At 43.9% G+C, this 20,052-nt stretch overlaps 1 pseudogene across 1 annotated transcript; it reads right to left on the minus strand.

Moving 5' to 3' along the window:
- Positions 1-2,348: 2,348 nt before the first annotated feature.
- LOC308169014 (tRNA (carboxymethyluridine(34)-5-O)-methyltransferase alkbh8-like) lies at positions 2,349-15,759 on the minus strand (annotated as a pseudogene). Its single transcript has 8 exons — positions 15,160-15,759; positions 14,259-14,403; positions 7,755-7,825; positions 4,215-4,321; positions 3,965-4,119; positions 3,548-3,816; positions 3,250-3,399; positions 2,349-3,126 (listed from the first exon to the last, which is right to left on the minus strand). The product of its transcript is annotated as a tRNA (carboxymethyluridine(34)-5-O)-methyltransferase alkbh8-like (transcript).
- Positions 15,760-20,052: the final 4,293 nt, after the last annotated feature.

A 20,052-nucleotide genomic window follows, 5' to 3' on the forward strand; every position in this document is an offset into this window, starting at 1 on the left:
GACTAATCGTTGAAATAATCGGTGACTAGTCGACTATGAAAATAATCGTTTGTGGCAGCCCTACTTACAGTACACTGACACTAATGTTGAGAGGCACATTCCAGTTGTTACACTTGAGTATTCTTGCTTGAATGTGTTTTGACCAACACACGCCTCTTACCATATGTCATCAACACATGATGGAACATTGGTCAAAATAAGGTCGAAATAAATGAAACAGCAATTGTCCCCGTTTCTGTATTTCATCATGATAAAATGTATACATTTTTCCTAAAAAGTTGGAAATGTCCCCAGATTGCATCTGAGAAATCTGGTCACCTTACCCTAGCCCCCATAGTCAGGAGGGTCCTTATAGCAAAAGGCAAACTATAGAGTTTATACGGTTTATGTGTGCATGTGTGCCAAAAGCTACTACAATGGCGCTACGTGTGGACACGGGATTTCTAGACGTTATTTGCGTTGATGGCCTTCCATAGTGGAGAAGCGCCATCAGTACCTCCGTGTGCTCGTCCAGACCAGGCGACACGGACATAAACTGATAACAAGTTCCACCAACATTATATAGTGTTATATATATAACAACATTGTATAGTGTTCTATATAGATAACATTGTATAGTGACAGAATAGCCTATCTCTGCAGACAGAAGAGGTCAGTAGTAACATGTTAGACAGTGAGGCAGCGAGCTGAGACAAAGGACTACTGACCTCCGACACTCAGAGTCTCCCGTTCTCCTTGTTGACTGTTGAGATGTTTTCATACGCAGTAAAGAAAACCAAATACAGAGATGTAACTATTCTAACCGTTCTGGTTCTTCTTATTCTTTTGGGTTTAGCGGCAGCTCGCTTCCCAGATGTTTAGTGATGTGTCCTTCCGTGTCGAGTAACCGAGGCGCATGTTTGTGATGCGCGTATCGAGGCATGTGTTGATGACGTATATGGTAACCGGCCGGCCGTACCACGTGACCGATTCGGGAAGTGGCTCGGATTTGTCGCGAGACTCGAAACATAAAAGGGACTGGTAAACACAGGTGAAATCATCAACAACAAACAAAAAAAAGAAACGGCCTGAAGCCCAGCACTGTGGAGAAGTTGTTATTTTTAAATAAAAATGAATAAATGAATACAATGTTGTTGTTCCTAGTAATCAGTGTAATATCGAAGATGCTATGTAGATCATGTGGTGATATTGAGTGATAGTGGCATGTGATCAACTTCAGCAAATATGTTCAAGTCAAGACTAAAAACCCATCCTTTTAATATTGCATTTAAGTAAAAAAAATAAATAATAAATTAAGATTATATAATGATTAAAGCACTTTGAGCTGCAACGTTTGCAGGAAAAGCGCTATACAAATAAAGTTATTATTATTATCAGCAACAGATCGAACATTAGATAATATGATATGATAGTAGGGTTATGTGGACACCTCCAGTACAGAACCAGCATGGCTAAATTTAGATGAGCATATCATAATCAATCAGGAACGTTGAGGCACTAATGGAAAGGCATTTATTAGATAGAAAGCTAGATCAATACTCTGGACGCAGACATAAATTCCATCTTTAATTTTCTCAAAATGTCAAGTGCTTATCTGCTGCCAGACACAACAGTTGCAGGACAATAATCGATACACAGATAAAACCACAGAGCACAGTCGAGTCCAGTCTCAGCCTGCTCCGCTAACAGGCTGGCCCACCGGTCTCGGTGGACCAAGCCACATCCACATTTACCAGGAGCTGTTCTTCAATTATCACAGTGAATAATAGCCTCACCCCAGCCGCAATCAAGAAACCATTATCCGGAGATCCATTCTGTCTTGACCACGTCTGTTAAAAGTTATCTTGTATAGTCTAGTTTAGAAGTTATCTTATAATGTTAGGTGGTCTCCAGAAAGCCACAATCCTGGGCAGGACAAATGCGGCCCTGAATACTGATACAGGGGATGATTAGGAGACATAAAGACCACACTTTATAACAGACACTGGAGAAGAATAGGGCATAGTAGAGCAAGGATATGTGGAGGAATACAGAGAGAGTCAAGAGGTCTAAAAACACCTGACAAACTTTGATTTTTGGATTAATGGGGACTCTTTGTTGTTAATGTAATATATATTACAAATTAATATTAATATTAATATATTATAACAATGGTAATCCACATTGAGAGGTGTTGCATTCAACAGCCTACGGCCACTTCTAAGACTCGATTAAACAACAACGTTTGAATGAATGAAATCAGACTAGGCACTTAATGAATCCCCATTCATTTGAAGGTCATTTTGTTTTTCCCATTTTTCATGATTATTTACAATAATCAGCGATGTTAAATCGCTTCATTGGGTCTCATAATTGTCTTGCATAATTGTCTTATCTGATGAGGCAAAAAAAACAAAATCTCCCTCAATTCAATACAACTTTATTCATCCGAAAATGAACAATAGCATACTCTCTGTTAATAAACCCATTTACTAAAATCTTGATTGTGTGTGTGTGTGTGTTTATCTGTCTCCAGGAGTCTTCTCCAGTATAACACACCAGTTCCCTTGGTCATGGTAGCTACTCTGCACACTCACTCCTCTAACCCTGCCACACAGCTCCTCTAGCTCCCCCTGCTGGAAGACATGGTAATAGCGATGAAATACAGGACCTGGGCTGGGAGCTGAGCCATGAACATTAGCAGTGGGGAGGTCTGATGTCTTTTTTGAGCCTCCTCGACCACCCTGTTTGCCTACTCCCTTCCCCTGGTTACCATGTCCTGTCTCTCCTCCTGCCCGCTCCCCCCCTCCCCCCTTAAGATGCCAGGGGACCAAGAGGTCTTGGGAGTCGAAGGCCGTGCGGTTGGTGTGGACCCTAAGCTTGGGCCGACTCTCTTTCTCAGGGGGGACCTGGTTGCAGTCCAAGTTGTTGTCCGGGGGGTTCTTACTCCCGACCTGCCCCTGGTCGTAGTCTTTGCCGTTGCCTGGGGCCTGTAGAGCTGCCTCCGGGCCTGTGTGCTGTGGGCTCTCTGAGGTATTTAGACGTCTGGTCGTTGTGTTTCTGTTCCAGGGCCCACACGTAGATCAGCGCCCTTCCTCCAGGCTTCAACAGCCTCACCAACTCCTCCACCGCAGCCAACCGCCGCTCCTACACACACCACACAAAGGAAATCATAAAACAACAGTAACCAAACTGTGTGTGTGTGTGTGTGTGTGTGTGTATGTGTGTGTGTGTGTATGTGTGTGTGTGTGTGTGTGTGTGTGTGTATACCTTTGTAGAGAGGTGGTGAATGACAGCTATAGAGATGCAGGCATCGCAGGTCTCTTTGCGTAGAGGAACATTGAGAGCGTCAGACACAAATGCCTGGAAGCCTCTCTCTGAGCAGATCTGCACCAAGGCACTGCTGCGGTCACAATCCACCTACAGGGGACAGACACACTCAATGGAATCCTAACACAGCCCGTCTAAAGACGAGACATAGAAAACAGATCTAACAGATCGAAATTAAGTAGCATTTACCCATTTTTTTACTTTGCATCTACCCTCAACATGTTCAACATGCACTCACCGCAAACAGCTCTGGGTTGACCCCGAGGTACTTCCCGTTCCCGCAGCCCACGTCAGCGAGAACACTTCCTGGTCGGAGCGAGGACAGGAAGTGACATACTTGTGGCCAGGGGGAGTGGCGCGTGCTGCTGAAGTGACAGGCGATGGCGTCGTACACGCTGTGCACGAACTCTGCCTCCAAGCGGGCCGCGTCACCCTCGCTGCTGGGTAGGGAGGGGGGGGAGGGGGAGGGGCCGGAGGGACGCTGGCTGTCACAAGAAGATGGGAAGGCTGCAGGGAGACAGACAGGCCCAGCTTCACACAGGTTCATCCAAAGCCCGTTTGTCAAGTCCAAAATGTAAACAGTCGTCTGGTGTGCTAAGCAATGGAGACATGAACGCACTTGTTCAAAATCGGCAAACCCAACAAAGAAGCTCACCACAGTCGCACGGTGTTCGGCGGACTTTGCGGAAGGTGAGAGAGGTCCTAGTGCCCCTCCCGCTCAGGGTCAGGTTGCTATGGTTATCAGAGGATACTGCAGCAGGGGACTCTGGGTGGTCAGCTGGGACCACATCAAACTTCCTGGGAGTTATACTAGTGACACAGAGAGAAAAAACCTCTTTGACTCTCTTTCTGTCTCTCCTCTGTCCTCTCTCTCTCTACCCTCCCTCATTCCCTTTCATTCTCACCCATGGGTCCATAGGTATCTGCTCTCTCCCTTCATCACCAGTAGACTCCGCCCTGGCAACACCACGGCAACTAAGGGCCCATCGGGGTGACGGAACTCCATCACCGTCTGCAGTGACATTATGTAAAGTAAAAGTCATATCAAAGGAAGTTCCTGAAGAAACTGTATGTGTTCTGCACTGTAGGTCTTCTGCTGTTTCCATTCATAGCCCAAACTCGACATTCCGGGTTTTTTAAGTTTTTGACTTACAGAAAGCTGAATATTTTAAGAAATATGAAGAGCTGTATATTAAATTGGATTTGAATCTCAAGACCGACTTCACCAGTCAAAAACCTTTCACTTTTTGGCCCTGAAAAACTCCCTAGTTGCTATGGTTGGGAGTATGTTTGTCTGACTGTATAATGAAGCACCAACCAAGGGGATAACGTGTTATTTAAAAAAAATTATGACTGTATTGAAACGGACACCGTTGTTTTTTTCATATACCGCAATATTACAGAATTACCGCGGCCGCCCAACCATAGAAAACGTATTAAAGCCGATTATAAAGATGAATGAATCACCCTGCCCTTCAAGACCATGTATATAAGCGCACACATAGTGTACAGTAAGATCATTATTTACAGCAAGATGTATGTGATGTATGTATGCACACGTATACACGTCAGAACACACACACAAACGAACATACACCAACGAACACACACACACACACACACACACTCTTCATATCGCGACGACTCTCCACTCCACTCTATCCCACCTGGAGAGGGGAAACAGCTACGCGAGACTGCTCTTTGTGGACTTCAGCTCTGCCTTCAACACCATCCTTCCAGACAGGCTAGTGACCAAACTACTAGACCTGGGACTATCACACTCTATATGTGCATGGATCAAGGACTCAGTGTTTCCTCTACATGCATTTATTGGTGGCGGGCCGCCACGAATGAATTTCCTCCGCCACGAATTGATTCAGTCCACACAAAAAAATAAAAATAAAAATATCTGAACATTTTAGCTGATTAATATATATCTGATCCTAGATCAGCGCTATAATGGATGTTGACTAAAAGTGCACCTAAATCCACGCCCGTCTCTCTCTAACCGCTGATCCAAAATCAGATTAATGACATTCAGTTGACGACGTGACACAAGGGCTCCTGATTGGTCTAAATGTGAACTGTGGTATTATTGTCATTGTGTACAGGCCACCGTGGTGACATCAGGGGGGTATTCCATCAACATCGCTAAAGGGAAAATCCAGGTTTAGTCTGATAAATCTCGCGAGAGTTCTTAAAAATATCCAGGCATATTCTGATAGGTCTCGCGAGAGTTATCAAAAATAAGCCAGGATTTTCCTTTAGCGACGTTGATGGAATACCCCCCAGGTCAGGTGGGCAGGTTACGACGAGACAACAAGAGACCGGTATTGTAGAGCTTACAGAGCGAGTTAAAATAAAGACACTTACATTGAAATACAGAAGGACTCACGTGTATGTTTAATAGAATAACACGACATGGTGTCAGAAGTCCTGTAAGTGAGTGTTAAGAGTTAGATCGGCCGACAAGTGTCATTTGAGCTCGTGACGGTGAGAAGGGAGAAGAAAAGATGGATGCTAATGCTAACGCGGGAGCAGCTGCAGTCCAGAGAACGGCGCCAGTTTCAAGTGCTACGTTAGCAGACATTAGCAAGTCAAAAAACGATTCTTATGTGCCGTCACTTTAGCAACGACACAGTATTGTCAAGGGGAAAAGAAGGGGGAGACGATTTTTTTATTGACAACGGAATTACATGCTGGAAAAACATGCAGCTAAAATTCAGGGAACATTTGGACAATAAGAGACACACGGGAGAAGTACGGGAAAACAGGGCTCATGTGGGTCTCATCAAAGGTAAGAGTTTGTTTTCTTTAACTCAGCTGATACTCAGCTGTTTACCGAATGCTCCATCTGACTGTGATTTTACTTCTGTAATGTGGTGGGTTGACATAATTCACGCACGGAACTATAGGTTGAGACTATTGTTCCGTCCGTAGTACCCAAGTTGTTTAGACTGTTCTATTTACTGCTTGAGTGTGTTGTTGACAATCGTTCATGTCCTTCATTAAACATTTAGCTTTGTCATTTGATACGCCGCCTACGACTACCATCTCTCTGCACTACAGTAAACAGTTAATCAGTAACGTTAGCCGCTTTTGTGCTCATGTAGGCCTACTTCGTATTATATTATAGCTGATGATCTTTGTGTGTGTGTATGTGACTGTCAGTCACAAGTTTATATTCTGTATATTCATTATTTATTTATTTTGGCCATCCTCTAGTTTTGGCTGTGATTAGAAGAAAAAAATGGTGCGCGCGCGGTCACGGCCATCCGCCACCATTGTAAAAATTCCTGGAGGAAACACTGGGACTTCCTGTCTGACCGCCCCCAGAGGGTGCGGGTGGGCTCCCACACCTCCACAGCCCTCAGACTCAGCACTGGGTCCCCCCAGGGCTGCGTGCTAAGCCCCATCCTCTACAACCTCTACACCTACGACTTCACCCCCGTCCACCCCAGCAACTCCATCGTAAAGTTTGCAGACGACACCACCGTGGTGGGCTGCATCTCGGGGGGGGACGAGGCGGCGTACAGGGATGAGGAAGAGCAGCTGAGCAAGCTGTGCAAGGTTAACAACCTGCTGCTGAACCAGTCAAAGACCCAGGAAATCATCGTGGACTTCAGGAGGAACAAATCTGAGGTCCAGCCCCTGCTCGTCGATGGAGGGAGCGTGGAGAAAGTCTCAACCCTCCGATTCCTGGGGGTGCACATACAGGATGACCTGTCCTGGAAGAACAACACAGCAGCCATCATCAAGAAGGAACAACAGCGGCTCTTCTTCCTGAGAGTCCTCAGGGAAGACCACATCGGACAGGAGATGCTGGTGGCCTTCTACCGCTGCGCAGTGGAGAGCATGCCTCAGGAAGGCCTCCAAGATCTCCAGAGACCCATCCCACCCTGGGTACGAACACTTTGCTCGGCTGCCCTCGAACAGGCGGTTCAGGACCATGTTCGCAAGGACAAACAGACTGAAGCTCAGCTTCTACCCCAGGGCCATCCAGGCCCTGAACACAGCAAAGACCTAGGTTCTAGGCCCTGGACAATCTAGACAAATTGATGGCAGCTACAAGATTGAAATCAAGTGTAATACTGAAACACAACTGTGTACATTTCAAACCTGCAAACTGCGACACTTTAAATGAATGTGCAATAACACTATGTGCAATATGACAACCCTAGGGTACATAAGGTTCAGAGAATAGGAAATGTTAGAATAGGTATAGCATAGCATAGAGTACAGCACAGTGTTTTATTTGTATAGTATAGTATAGTGGATAGTGTACATAGCCTTTATTTTATGTAAACCAGCTCTTTTCCCTTCTTGTTTTTAGTTTTTTTTTTCTTAGCACCAGGGGAGCCCCCCCTCCCAAATTTCATTGTTTGGTACCTGTACTATATCAATGACAATAAAGACCATTCATTCATTCATTCATTCATATCTACCTTGGCTCCCAGGCTCAGGGAGAGGATGGTATCCGCAAAGGCAGAGTGAGTGTCAACATGAGGAGGGATACCTAACAACAAGAACCACAGAAACACAGCTTAGAAACGTAAATGGACGTGTTTTTGAAGCACAGCAGTATCACAGATGAAAGGCCTATTAACAATCTCTGTGGAAACGGTTGAATAGTGGGATTCCACAGGTAGATTATCAATCTCTCAGCAACAGGATCTGCTTTGGGACACAAGGCAAGCCAAGGACAGTTTATTTGTAGCACAAACGCACCCAAAATATAAATGGTGATATTAGATGACTGAGGCCTGTACTTGATGAGGTTTTAAGTTTTTATAAAGAACGTTAAAGTCTTTAAAGACGTTTCCTGTTGTTTTATGACGTTTTCTTAGCCCCTTTTTCATACGTTTGACCAGAAGTCTCAAGGCTCACAAGTTGAGTTGCCCTACAGACCGTCTCTGTTTAATAAGGCACCTTTCATGAGGCAATAACAGATCTAAATGAATTAATTAATTAATTAATTAATAAATGAATTATCTTTATTGTCATTGTAACAGGTACAACGAAAGGTACAACGAAACAAACAAACACAGTCCTAAGATAATAAAAAAAACAATAATGAGACATAAATAGACATAAGTAGGGCGGGGTATAAACAAAAAAAGGGGGATAAGTGATCGGTAGACATCTGAGAATGTATCTATTATGTGAACTTTACTATACTTCTATACACTATATAGCCTATTCACAGGGGGGTATATAGACAGGGGGGAGTTAACATGTAACTGTGTACTTTTATAAACATAATGACCATATGGACTAGTAGACTTATATACAGTATATGGTCATGTTCTCACATGAAAGTCCGAATCTTGAGCCGGAGCAAGTGGATGAGTTTGCAACATTGTTGCATAAATTATTTCTCTGATTTGCGTTCTCTCAGCCCTTTATGTAAACAAAGTAACATACGCAATCGAAGCAACAGACGGGGTAGTTGATTGGTCAGAAAAATAGGAAATTGCCCGTTCATCCTGATCAACACGCATGCGCTGTTGTTTTCCTATGGACTGCCTCAATGCGTTGTTTCTAACCGGAGCGAAACCACCCTTTTCAAGCGGAGCATCCGTTGGTTGTTTGCTGCGGGAGCGACTTCGCACGTTTTCACAGCTACAAACGACGCAGAGCAAAGCGAATTTTATCCTAAACTCTGTTTCAAGTGAAGCAAATGTTCTAGTGAGAACACACCCTATGACTCCTTATAAAAGGGTTCGATTGGTGAAACCAGTGGAATGGGAAGCTCACACTCATGTATACATTCACATACAGATCAGTGATGGAGATGTGTGGGACAAGGGCATCCAGTATTCAAACAGGGCCTTGGTTTCACTGTAAACCTAGTAACAGGGTTCCTACAAGTTTCAACAAGTCAAATTTAAGACCTTTTTAGACCTCTTTGAATATAATTTTAGACTTGTAGCTTTTTGTCATCCTCAAGGTGAATTAGGGCTGCCACGATTAGTCGACTAGTCACGACGACGTCGACTACCAAAATCGTCGCCGACATATTTGGTAATCGCCGTAGTAGCATGTTTTTTTGGAGCTGATTTTTTTTTTTTTTTTTTTTTTTTTCCCCTAGCACCAGGGGAGCCCCCCCTCCCAAATTTCGTTGTTTGGTACCTGTACTATATCAATGACAATAAAGACCATTCATTTCATTCGATAAGCATTCGTTTTTCTTCCCTGAAGCTGCCACTGGCTAGCGTCTCTCAGTGTCTTTGATGTACATGCGCAGTGTCGGTCATCCGGGGCACACGTGACTTCCCCGGAAAAACAAACAGAGAAATGTCTTCCTGTCCTCGTACCTCTAAAGTGTGGGAGCATTTCAACCACAACGTTGAAAAAAAGAATGTAAAATGTAACATTTGCAAAGCTGAACTCGCTTATCATGGCAGCACGTCTATGATGCGCGAGCATCTAAAAAGGAAGCACGTTGTGGCAGATGACGAGGAAGACGATGGCTCGTCTCGGTAAGCTAGTTAGCTTGTTATTGGCTAACGATATCGTTACGTTAAAAGCCTTCTTACATTATTTTACGTTGTCATCAAAGCGATACTTATCAAATAGCTAAAAATGTTGTCTTAACGTTACAGTGCTAAGAAGGCGCGTTCTACTATGAGATGAGTGAAGCAAAGCAAAACTTTTGTACTCTGTACAACTATTTATTTTTATTTTTTTGTATTCTTTTGGTTGCCTAGTGCCTAGCCTACCTCATTTTACTCAGCAGTTTGCACCCTCTACTACTCTTTACATTACATGCAAGTGATGCCAGAAATAAATCTGCAAAGTTCATTAAAATATCTATTTTTGAGTGAACAATCATTTTAATTGTCTTTATTTTTAGTTAGCACATGCCTACAACAACAACTAACAACTTCAAGCAAAATTTAGAAGCTGATTTAGAAGATGATAGCTAAATAAGAGCGATTGAGTAATTGTGCGATAAGCTGTAATTTATGATCCGATTAGTCGACTAATCGTTAAAATAATCGGTGACTAGTCGACTATGAAAATAATCGTTTGTGGCAGCCCTAATCGCGAGGCAACTTCCGTATCAACCTTTGGTTCTCCTCACAGTCATTTAGGATGGTTAAGCCCAGTGTTTCCTCTATATGCATTTATTGGTGGCGGGCCGCCACGAATGAATTTCCTCCGCCACCAAATGATTCAGACAGTCCACTTTGATTCAGGCTGCGCAGAAAGGCAGCGAGTTATTTTGACCAGAGAACAGAAAAAAAGCATGTGTCCCTGAACGCTCCGCCACTCACTGTGAGTAAACTGACTCTGAGAATGTCCTCACGTCACATTTTACCGTAATACCCTATATGTTGGTTGAAGTGCAACATCTCAGCTTTCAGGGACAGTTGGATTTTTTTCGATAGCACAAACCGTTTAGAAATTACGGTAATTACAATGTCGGGTGCGGATTTGTGCCGGCGGCGGTACATTCGGCGCAGAAGTGGTATCTATACCAGATAAATAATAACCATTTGCTTACGTAATTTTTTGTTTGTTTACATAGTCTGAAACTACAGATGGTAAGCTTTCAAATGATGCGTCATACATTGAAATCGAAAAAAAAAACAAGACGACACGAGTATTTGAATGTTTGTTTGTATCATGTTTTGCTCAAGAATGGTGACTGCTAAACGCTGCTAGCGGCTAACGTTTCGTTCTAAAACTAAAGTATTGTAACGTCCCCACTTGGACAGTGGTTGAAATAATGACAGATAGCTTCTCTCATGTAATCGTGCGTTTAATTGTAAACTATCTCATACACAACTTTCTTAGTTCACCCGAGCTCTCTCTCCCAACGGTCTCAATAACACACACAGCACCCGCCCCCCCCCCCGCCCCCCCTCGTGACCTCCACAACACAGTAACAGTGCGAACATGAACTCAAGCATTAATGAACATTAATGAACAGGGTTGTTCTATCTAATTTATTATGTTTGTGTTATGCTAATAAATGTAGATCCACACAGGTATACAAACTGAGCTCCGTTTACTGTTAAGTGCCATTCATTCTGACAACACACACAGTCGTAAAGTTCTAACAGAACGTGACGTCGTAAAGTGCAACAAAGTGCTGCAATGACATACTGTCGTACATAACAATATTGGTATTTGATCACCTTCTATATAAAATCACCTGCTCGGCTTTAATGACTTAACCGCTATTTAAGAAATTATATTTGTTTTCGCGTGCACGCGTTTTATGACCACTCCGCCACTAATGTGAAAAATCCTGGAGGAAACACTGGTTAAGCCTTTTACATGTGGCATGGCTTGCAGGCAAGCATTTAAGTAATCTGAGAAGTTCCGCAGTCCCTCAGCGTCTTTAGACTGTATTTTTGGCCAGTTGGATAACTTTTCTCTGAAGGCCTTTTGAATTATGAATGGCTGGCCATACCTCTGATCGAGCTTACTCCAAGCGTCATTGAAGGCTTCGCTATCGCTTCGATAGAATGTCCCTTCTAGGCATTTGTGTGCTGAGCCACTAGAGATGCTCCGATCAGGGTTTTTGGTGCCGATCACCGATCACTGAAATCAGTGATCTGCCGATCCGATATCACCGATCACACCGTCGAAAATGGCAATTGAAGCATTTATTGTGTAGCATTATTTATGTTTTTTATTATTCTTAACACCATTGACATTGTATATTAAGTATTCAAATGAAAATAGGAGATGAGAAAGTATCATGAATTGACAACCATCTGTTTTATTGAATTCACAACCACCTGTAGCTTACTTAAGGAAAAACAAATAAAATGTGAAAATAAAAATCATAATAAATAAAATGTACACTGTCACGTCAAATGTGCAACATTCCACTCGAATGAGAGGAACTAGGGGCTCTTAGAGAACTTGGAGCTTATACTGTAGCTTTCCTGAGGAACAATAAACATACCCAAACTAAACTGCAACATAAACAGGCTATAGCCAAATATAAAATACTGTTTCAAGTCAGTCAGTTTCAAGTCATATTTAGGAGGAGATAAGACAGCAAGTCAGCAATAATCAATAAAACAAAAAAACAAAACATTTTTGCACCTAAGGAGATTTCAGACTCAAACCTTACTTCTGATTAAGCAGCATCACTGGCAGATTAACCTTGAGAAATACAAGCATCTGTGCGTTTTTGGCACTCAGCCTGTTCATCTTATCATCTAAAATATGTCCTGCTATGCTGAAAAGTCACTCGCTATCTACACTTGTGCAAGGTGCACAGAGGAAGACCTAAAACTCACGCGCTAATAGTTGTTGCTATGGGCCAAGTGACTTCCTGCTCGCGGGGTCACATGACGTCGCTGAACACTACCTACACTACGCTCGTGAAGTCGCGCTGGAACTCTGACCAGCACTCGTGGAACGCCTCTCGTCCAATCAAAGCACTCGGTCCCTTTATGACGTCGAGCCCAGTGTGCGCTTCGGCGCTCTCTGAGCGAATCGACGAACGCAGCAAATGCCGTATGATATTCGTGCTATTGAAAGACCTTGCGTGCGTTCCTCCCCGAGGTATTTCTTTTGAGCAGACATTACAAACGGCATATTTGTTGTCTCTTTCCGACACTGTGTAATATTTCCAGACTGGCGACGCCATTTTGTAAACTGATCGGTCGTGTTTGATCGGCCGTTTTGAGAACTCCGATCAAGGCCATATCGGCCGATGCCGATCAGATCGGAGCATCACTATGAGCCACCTACATATCTCTTGAGGTAGTGTAGCTTGTCAGCAGTGGAAATGTTCTTCCCATCTATCAGAGACATAAATGTAGCCTTCCACTCAACAAAGTCAATTGGATTACCATTATATACTGGGTCTCAGACTCCTCCTTCACTTCTCTGTTGTATGCTTCAAGTCTGGCTTGGGCAGCCTTTACATCCCCTTCAGCTTGCAGTCGATTTAATTCATCTTAATGTTGGTCTAATTCCCTCCTGTGTTCTTCCTCTATGGCTCTGATTTTTTCTTTCTGTTTCTTTTCCTCTAATAGCATCTTGTAATTAGCCTCCTTAACAGCTAAGTCTACCACTGCCTCTACTCGCTTGGATGCAACACTTGAGTAGGGCTGTCCCAAACGACTATTTTTCTAACGATTAATCTATCGATTATTTAATTTAACGATTAGTCTAACGATTATTTTTTTGCTGTTCGGTTAATGTAACTTAATTTCCCCAAAATAAATGTCAAAAACTTCTTATCAACATTTCAGTATTTTATTCAATTATTCTTGCACTGCAGGGCAATATTCCACACAACAAAAAAGATCCTCTCTTTCTTACAGTCCAACATAAAATATAATATTATAAAATATAAAAGTTAACTTCAAGTAAAAGGAAAAGTGCAAGGAATGCAGTAAATTCTGTAAAAAAGTGAAATTCTAACCGGAATACCGTATACCTCTCAGTAACAATCTTTAACAATAACAATCTCAACATAAAATATAATATTATAAAATATAAAAGTTAACTTCAAGTAAAAGGAAAAGTGCAAGTAATGCAGTCAATTCTGTAAAAAAGTAAAATTCTAACCGGAATACCGTATACCTCTCAGTAACAATCTTTAACAATAACAATCTCAATAACAAACATAACATTCTCCCCCTCTCTCTGCTCTCCCCCTCCCCCCTTAGCTCTCTCCCTTCTCCCCTCTCCACCTTAGGCATTACTGTGGAGGAATGTGAGCATGTCCACATGCTTAGAGGTCAGGCTTGCTCTTTTTTTTTAAACGATGTTCCCAGCAGCTGAAAAGAGCCTTTCAGACGGAGTGGACGTTGCAGGGACAGACAGGTAGGACTTGGCCAGCATAGCCAGGGAGGGGAACCGTGCTGCGTTTTCCTTCCACCAGTGTAGGGGGCTCTTATCCCTTGAAACGCTTTGTTCTCCAAAATAAACTAACACCTCATTCCTCACAATGTCAGTGTCGGTGTCACTGTCCTCGCTGTTTCTTTCCTGGGCATTGTCTTCCTCATTGCTGTGCTGCTCCTCTGAGTCTGAGCCTAGCAATGTGTCCAGCACAGACACTGGCATCTTAGTCCTCTTCTTTGAAGCTTCTGGCTGGGCACTGGCTGAGCCAGCCTGCCCCACAGAGAATAGGAAATGTTAGAAAAGGTATAGCATAGCATAGAGTACAGCACAGTGTTTTATTTGTACAGTATAGTATAGTGGATAGTGTACATAGCCTTTATTTATGTAAACCAGCTCCTTTCCCTTGTTTTTTTTCTTTTTCTTTCCTAGCACCAGGGGAGCCCCCCCCTCCCAAATTTCGTTGTTTGGTACCTGTACTATATCAATGACAATAAAGACCATTCATTCATTCATTCACTTGCCTGTTGAAGCTGTTCCTTCTCTCTTATTTTGGCTTGAAGTGCAAGAGTCTGAAGTTTGACTTGCACTTTTAGGATATCTTCTATAATTATAATAATAATTTTGCCATTTAGCAGACGCTTTTATCCAAAGCGACTTACAATTACGAATTACAGGGACATTCCCCCTGGAGTAACTGAGGGCTAAGTGCCTTACCCAAGGGCACACTAGTAGTGGTGTGGCTTCAGGCGGGATTTGAACTCACAACCTTCCGATCCCAAGTCCAACTCACTATCCACTAGACCACCACTACCCCTACTACTCACTATCTTCTGACGACAGGAACTTTAGCTTGCGGAACCTGGGGTCAAGGGCAGCAGCGATGACACACACATTTTGACCATCTTCTCTGAATGTGGCCTCGTCCTTCCACCTTGAAGCTATCTCCTTTGCTGCAGCTGTTTGGAAAGAGTTGATGGGAGCAGACTCGAAGGATATTTTCTGTGTGGTTTTCAGGAGGCCCTTTACCAGTGGAGGTAGAGCAGAGACTGTGACATAAGCCTCTCCACTCAGGAAGACAGTGGCTTGCTCAAAGGGCTTGAGAACTTGCTCCAGTTCCTCCAGTAGGGTCCATTGGTCATTTTTCAGGTCCAGGTAGTGCTTTCCTCGCTGTGTGACATGATGGTCTGAAAGGGTTGCGGTCACCGGCCACCGTTGCTCTAAGAGGCGACTCACCATGTAGTAAGAACTGTTCCATCTTACAGACACATCCTGGATCAACTTATGTTCAGCTGTGCCCCATTGCTTTTGTTTGTCTTTGAGCTTGCTGCTGGCGAGCTCACTCCGCTTGAAGTGTTCTACCAGGCATCTTGCAGCCCCCAGTGCCTTGCTTATCTGGGGGTCCTTCTTCAGGGCGTGGTTGACCACCAGCTGGATTGTATGGCCAGCACATCGATGTGAAGCAACTCCATGCCTCTCTTCCAGGATCCTGAGAGCTGCCACCACATTGGCAGCATTATCATGTACAACAGCCAGGACATCATCACTGAGAGAGAAACCAAACCTCTCTGCTGCCTCTTCCAACCAGCCAGCAATGTTTACCGCTGTGTGGCGCTCCTCAAGCGGCATCGTGGTCAGACTGTATGAAGTCATCTCCCAGTCTTCAGATATAAAGTGGCAGGTGACTCCTAAGTACGCCTCGGTGGCAATACTTGTCCAAGCATCTGTGGTGAGTGTGATTTTTTTATTTTTTATTTCAGATTTCACCCTCTCTATAGTAGCCTCGTATTTTTTCTCCATCAAATTTGTGAAGTGATGCCTGGAGGGAAGTGTGTACCCTGGGTGAAATGTGTTGATCATCTCACGGAAGCCTTGACCCTCCACAATAGCAACAGGTCTCATGTCCTTGACGATCATCTGTAAGATGCTGTTAGAAAGCTGAGCAGCCATCTGGGGTGTGCATGGAGTTGTGTTCTTTTTGTGGAAAAAGTTTTCCACACTGCTTTGCCTCCTGAAAATAAAAAAAGCACACATTTCTTATCATGTGTAGGCCCCTTAATTTCCACCTCACTGCTATGTTTAGCCAACATGGCCATTTTGAAGTCTGTCCATCACCACAACACATAGCTAGCTAGTAGCTACATGGCTAGCTAACTTTACTCTCGCTGCTATGTTATGAATAGCTAAATTGATGCTAACGTAGCATGCGAGCTACGAGCTAGATAACGTACAGTAGGTGCGAGCACCACAATAACAATAGGCTAGTAAGGCTACCGTAGCTAGCCAGCTACATAGCTAACGTTACTCTCGCTGCTATGTTATGATTAGCTAAATTGTTGCTAACGTAGCATGCGAGCTACGAGCTAGATAACATACAGTAGGTGCGAGCACCACAATAACAATAGGCTAGTAAGGCTACCGTAGCTAGCCAGCTACATAGCTAACGTTACTCTCGCTGCTATGTTATGATTAGCTAAATTGATGCTAACGTAGCATGCGAGCTACGAGCTAGATAACGTACAGTAGGTGCGAGCACCACAATAACAATAGGCTAGTAAGGCTACCGTAGCTAGCCAGCTACATAGCTAACGTTACTAACACCAGAAGACAAGACATACAAACTGTGGTGAGCTACATTGCTTGTGTAACATTAGCTAGTAGCTATCCATTTTTCACTGATACACGGCCGGAAAAGTGAACAGAAATACAACGCTGACTTACGGTGCTAGCTTACGGCTGTCTTCACAAAGCGCTCCAGGATGCTTTCGCTTCAAGTGCTCGTTCATTGCAGTCGTACTGCTGTGATAGGCCAATTCATTTTTGCACAGTTTACAGACCACCACATTGCCATTGGTTTCTTTTTTTGTAAAGTACTCCCATACTTTGGACGATCGTGGGCGAAGTCTTTTAGCCGCCGGCTCTGCCTCCGTGTTTGCACTGGTCGCAGCCATTTTGTTTATTTACGACTAACCGACGCATTTTACGGCAACCGACGTATTGACGTAGTCGATGACGTCGACTAATCGTAACAGCCCTACACTTGAGTGTTCTGAAGCGGAGGAGCTATAGTGGACCGAGCATAGTGAGGCTCACGTAGCTCCTGCAAGCGCTGTCTTTCATAGTCTGCATCAAAATCTCTGTTCACACCAGTCAGTCTCTCATTCAGTATTTTGACAATGTCGTTCGTTACTGCTGAACATGCATCAACTTGACGTCTCAGCTCAGTATCAGGCGTGCCGTGACTTCTCAATTCATCATATAGTTTCATTATATCCATTTTCCTTTGCTCCAATTTGTCTGCACAGTATGCTAGGTGGTTTTCTGTTAGCTCAGACTTTAGGTCTCTGCGAGTTTCACGAGCTTGTGTTTTCCACTGTTCATAAAGGCTAACAATTCTCTTTGTCCGTCTGCTCTGTTCTTCCTCACGGTATGCTAGCATCCTTTCAGTGGGAACTGTCTCTCTATCAGAATGTCTTGCTAATGGCAGACCGGCATCAAAATGTTCATCTTTGTTTAACAATTCTTGTTCTGATTCTACTTCCATTTTTTACCTTTGTTTTGTTTTCGCGCCCCTTTGTCCTTTTACTACACCGTCAACTCAACGTTGTCCATATCCTTTTCGTCAGTAAAAGTATTCCATTTAATCGATAGAAACTGTTATCCGTAGTCCGTTTGTAGTCCGTTGGTTGTAGATAATCTCCGGTGTAGCAGGTCGTTAGCGAGGGCAAGTTCTTACTGTAACGGATCCCCGTATATGAAAAGGCTTGAGACTTACTGCTGTAACATAAAGTGTTTATTTCCTTCTTCTTTCCTTTATTGAACCTTGAAAGTCCACATGTGATAATCAAACAAACAAATAAATTGCACCATAAATTGCACCGTAAGAACTTATGGCCTCATACGGGTCCATTAAACTGTCTTCCTTTACCGTCAATCTCTTTTTGTGTGAGCTTCCTAACTACGGAAGCCTAATCAAACCAAAATACATACACATTTTGCCTAAAGCTCTTCAAAATAAAAGTCACCGATATCCTATTCAAACAACATATGAATCACATAACAAAGCAGTTTACAAATGTATGGCAGGTTAATCAACATAAAATAATAACTTTTCTTGGGGTTATTTACAGTAGGCACTAAGGCAACTAAAAAAGAGCAATTATCCACAAAAAGAAATGTTTGTAGAGAAAAAGTTTGGTCTCAATCAAATAACATAACAAAGAAAAGTGCAGGAGACTGAGCAAAGAAATTGTTTCTCTCCTGTGTGGACTATTCATTCATAGCGAGGAAAGTCAGCATTTCCACATGTTCTGGAGAGAGGCTTGCTCTCTTTTGAGAGCAGATGTTCCCTGCTGCAGAGAAGATCCTCTCGGATGGGGTGGAGGTTGCAGGGACGCACAGAAAATATTTTGCCAGCTTAGATAGTGTGGGGAAACGCCCCTAATCAATCCTGAACATGCTGGTTAAGGATATGAGACCCTTGTTAACCAGCATGTTCAGGATTGATCCGGTCAGGACGGTGGCTTGCTGGGGTGTGCACGTTGGCATCTTGACAAGATAACTATCCATAGAACACGCCTTCTTAGCACGTTAAGACAACATTTTTAGCTATTTGATAAGTATCGCTTTGATGACAACGTTACAGCACATAACGTAAAATAATGTAAGAAGGCTTTTAACGTAACAATATTGTTAGCCAATAACAAGCTAACTAGCTTACTGAGACGAGCCATCGTCTTCCTCGTCATCTGCCACAAACGTGCTTCCTTTTGAGATGCTCGCGCATCATAGATCGAGGGGCTGCAGAGCTGGTGCAGTTTAAACAATCTGGAGCTAAATGCTCTGAAAACAGTGGAGATGGTGGTGGACTTCCGAAGGAAAGCAGCCCTGCCCCCTCCCATCACGCTGGGAGGTACCCCGGTGGCCTCCGTGGAGTCATGCCGCTTTCTAGGCATGACCATCTCCCGGGACCTAAAGTGGGAGCAGAACACCGAGGCCCTCACAAAGAAGGCCCAGAAGAGGATGTTCTTCCTCCGGCAGCTGAGGAAACTCAGGCTGCCGAGGTCCATGATGGTCCAGTTCTACACGGCCATCATAGAGTCCATCCTCACCCACTCCATCATCACCTGGTTCCCTGCTGCAACGACCAAGGACAAGGCCAAGTTGCAGCGGGTGCTACGTTCAGCAGAGAGGGTGATCGGCTGTCCCTTGCCCTCCCTCAACTCCCTGCATGACACCAGGGCTCTGAGGAGGGCAAGGAAGATCATGGCAGACCCCTTCCACCCCGGCCACGGCCTCCTCACCCTGCTTCCCTCTGGAAGAAGGTTGCGGCTGCCTAAGGCACTGAAGGCCCGCCACAGGCTCAGCTTCTACCCCTCAGCCGCCAGGCTGATAAATGACTCTGGCTTCCCCCTCCCCCCCGCCCCCAAGTCTGCCCAGGACTGAACTGGACTCACTGTAAAAACTCTGCACTGCACTTTACTTTATACCGCACTATCCAATGCACTGTTGTCTGTCCTGTGTTGTTGTTGTTGTGTTGTCCTGTTTTTTGACATGTGAAAAAAGTATAAACGCACTTGCTGTGGTGACGAAGCAAATTCCTATATGTGTAATGCATCTCAATCTCATAGACGTGCTGCCATGATAAGCGAGTTTAGCTTTGCAAATTTTACATTTTACATTGTTTTTTTCAACGTTGTGGTTGAAATGCTCCTTCACTTTAGACGTACGAGGACGGAAAGACATTTCTCCGTTTGTTTTTCCGGGGACGTCACGTGTGCCCCGGATGACCGACACTGCGCATGTACATCAAAGACACTGGGAGACGCTAGCCAGTGGCAGCTTCAGGGAAGAAAAACGAATGCTTTATGCTTATTTCAGCTCCAAAAAAACATGCGAAGACGTCGATTACCAAATATGTCG

Source organism: Nansenia antarctica (assembly GCF_963989245.1).
Source record: "Nansenia antarctica genome assembly, chromosome: 12".
Classification (NCBI taxonomy): domain Eukaryota; kingdom Metazoa; phylum Chordata; class Actinopteri; order Argentiniformes; family Microstomatidae; genus Nansenia; species Nansenia antarctica.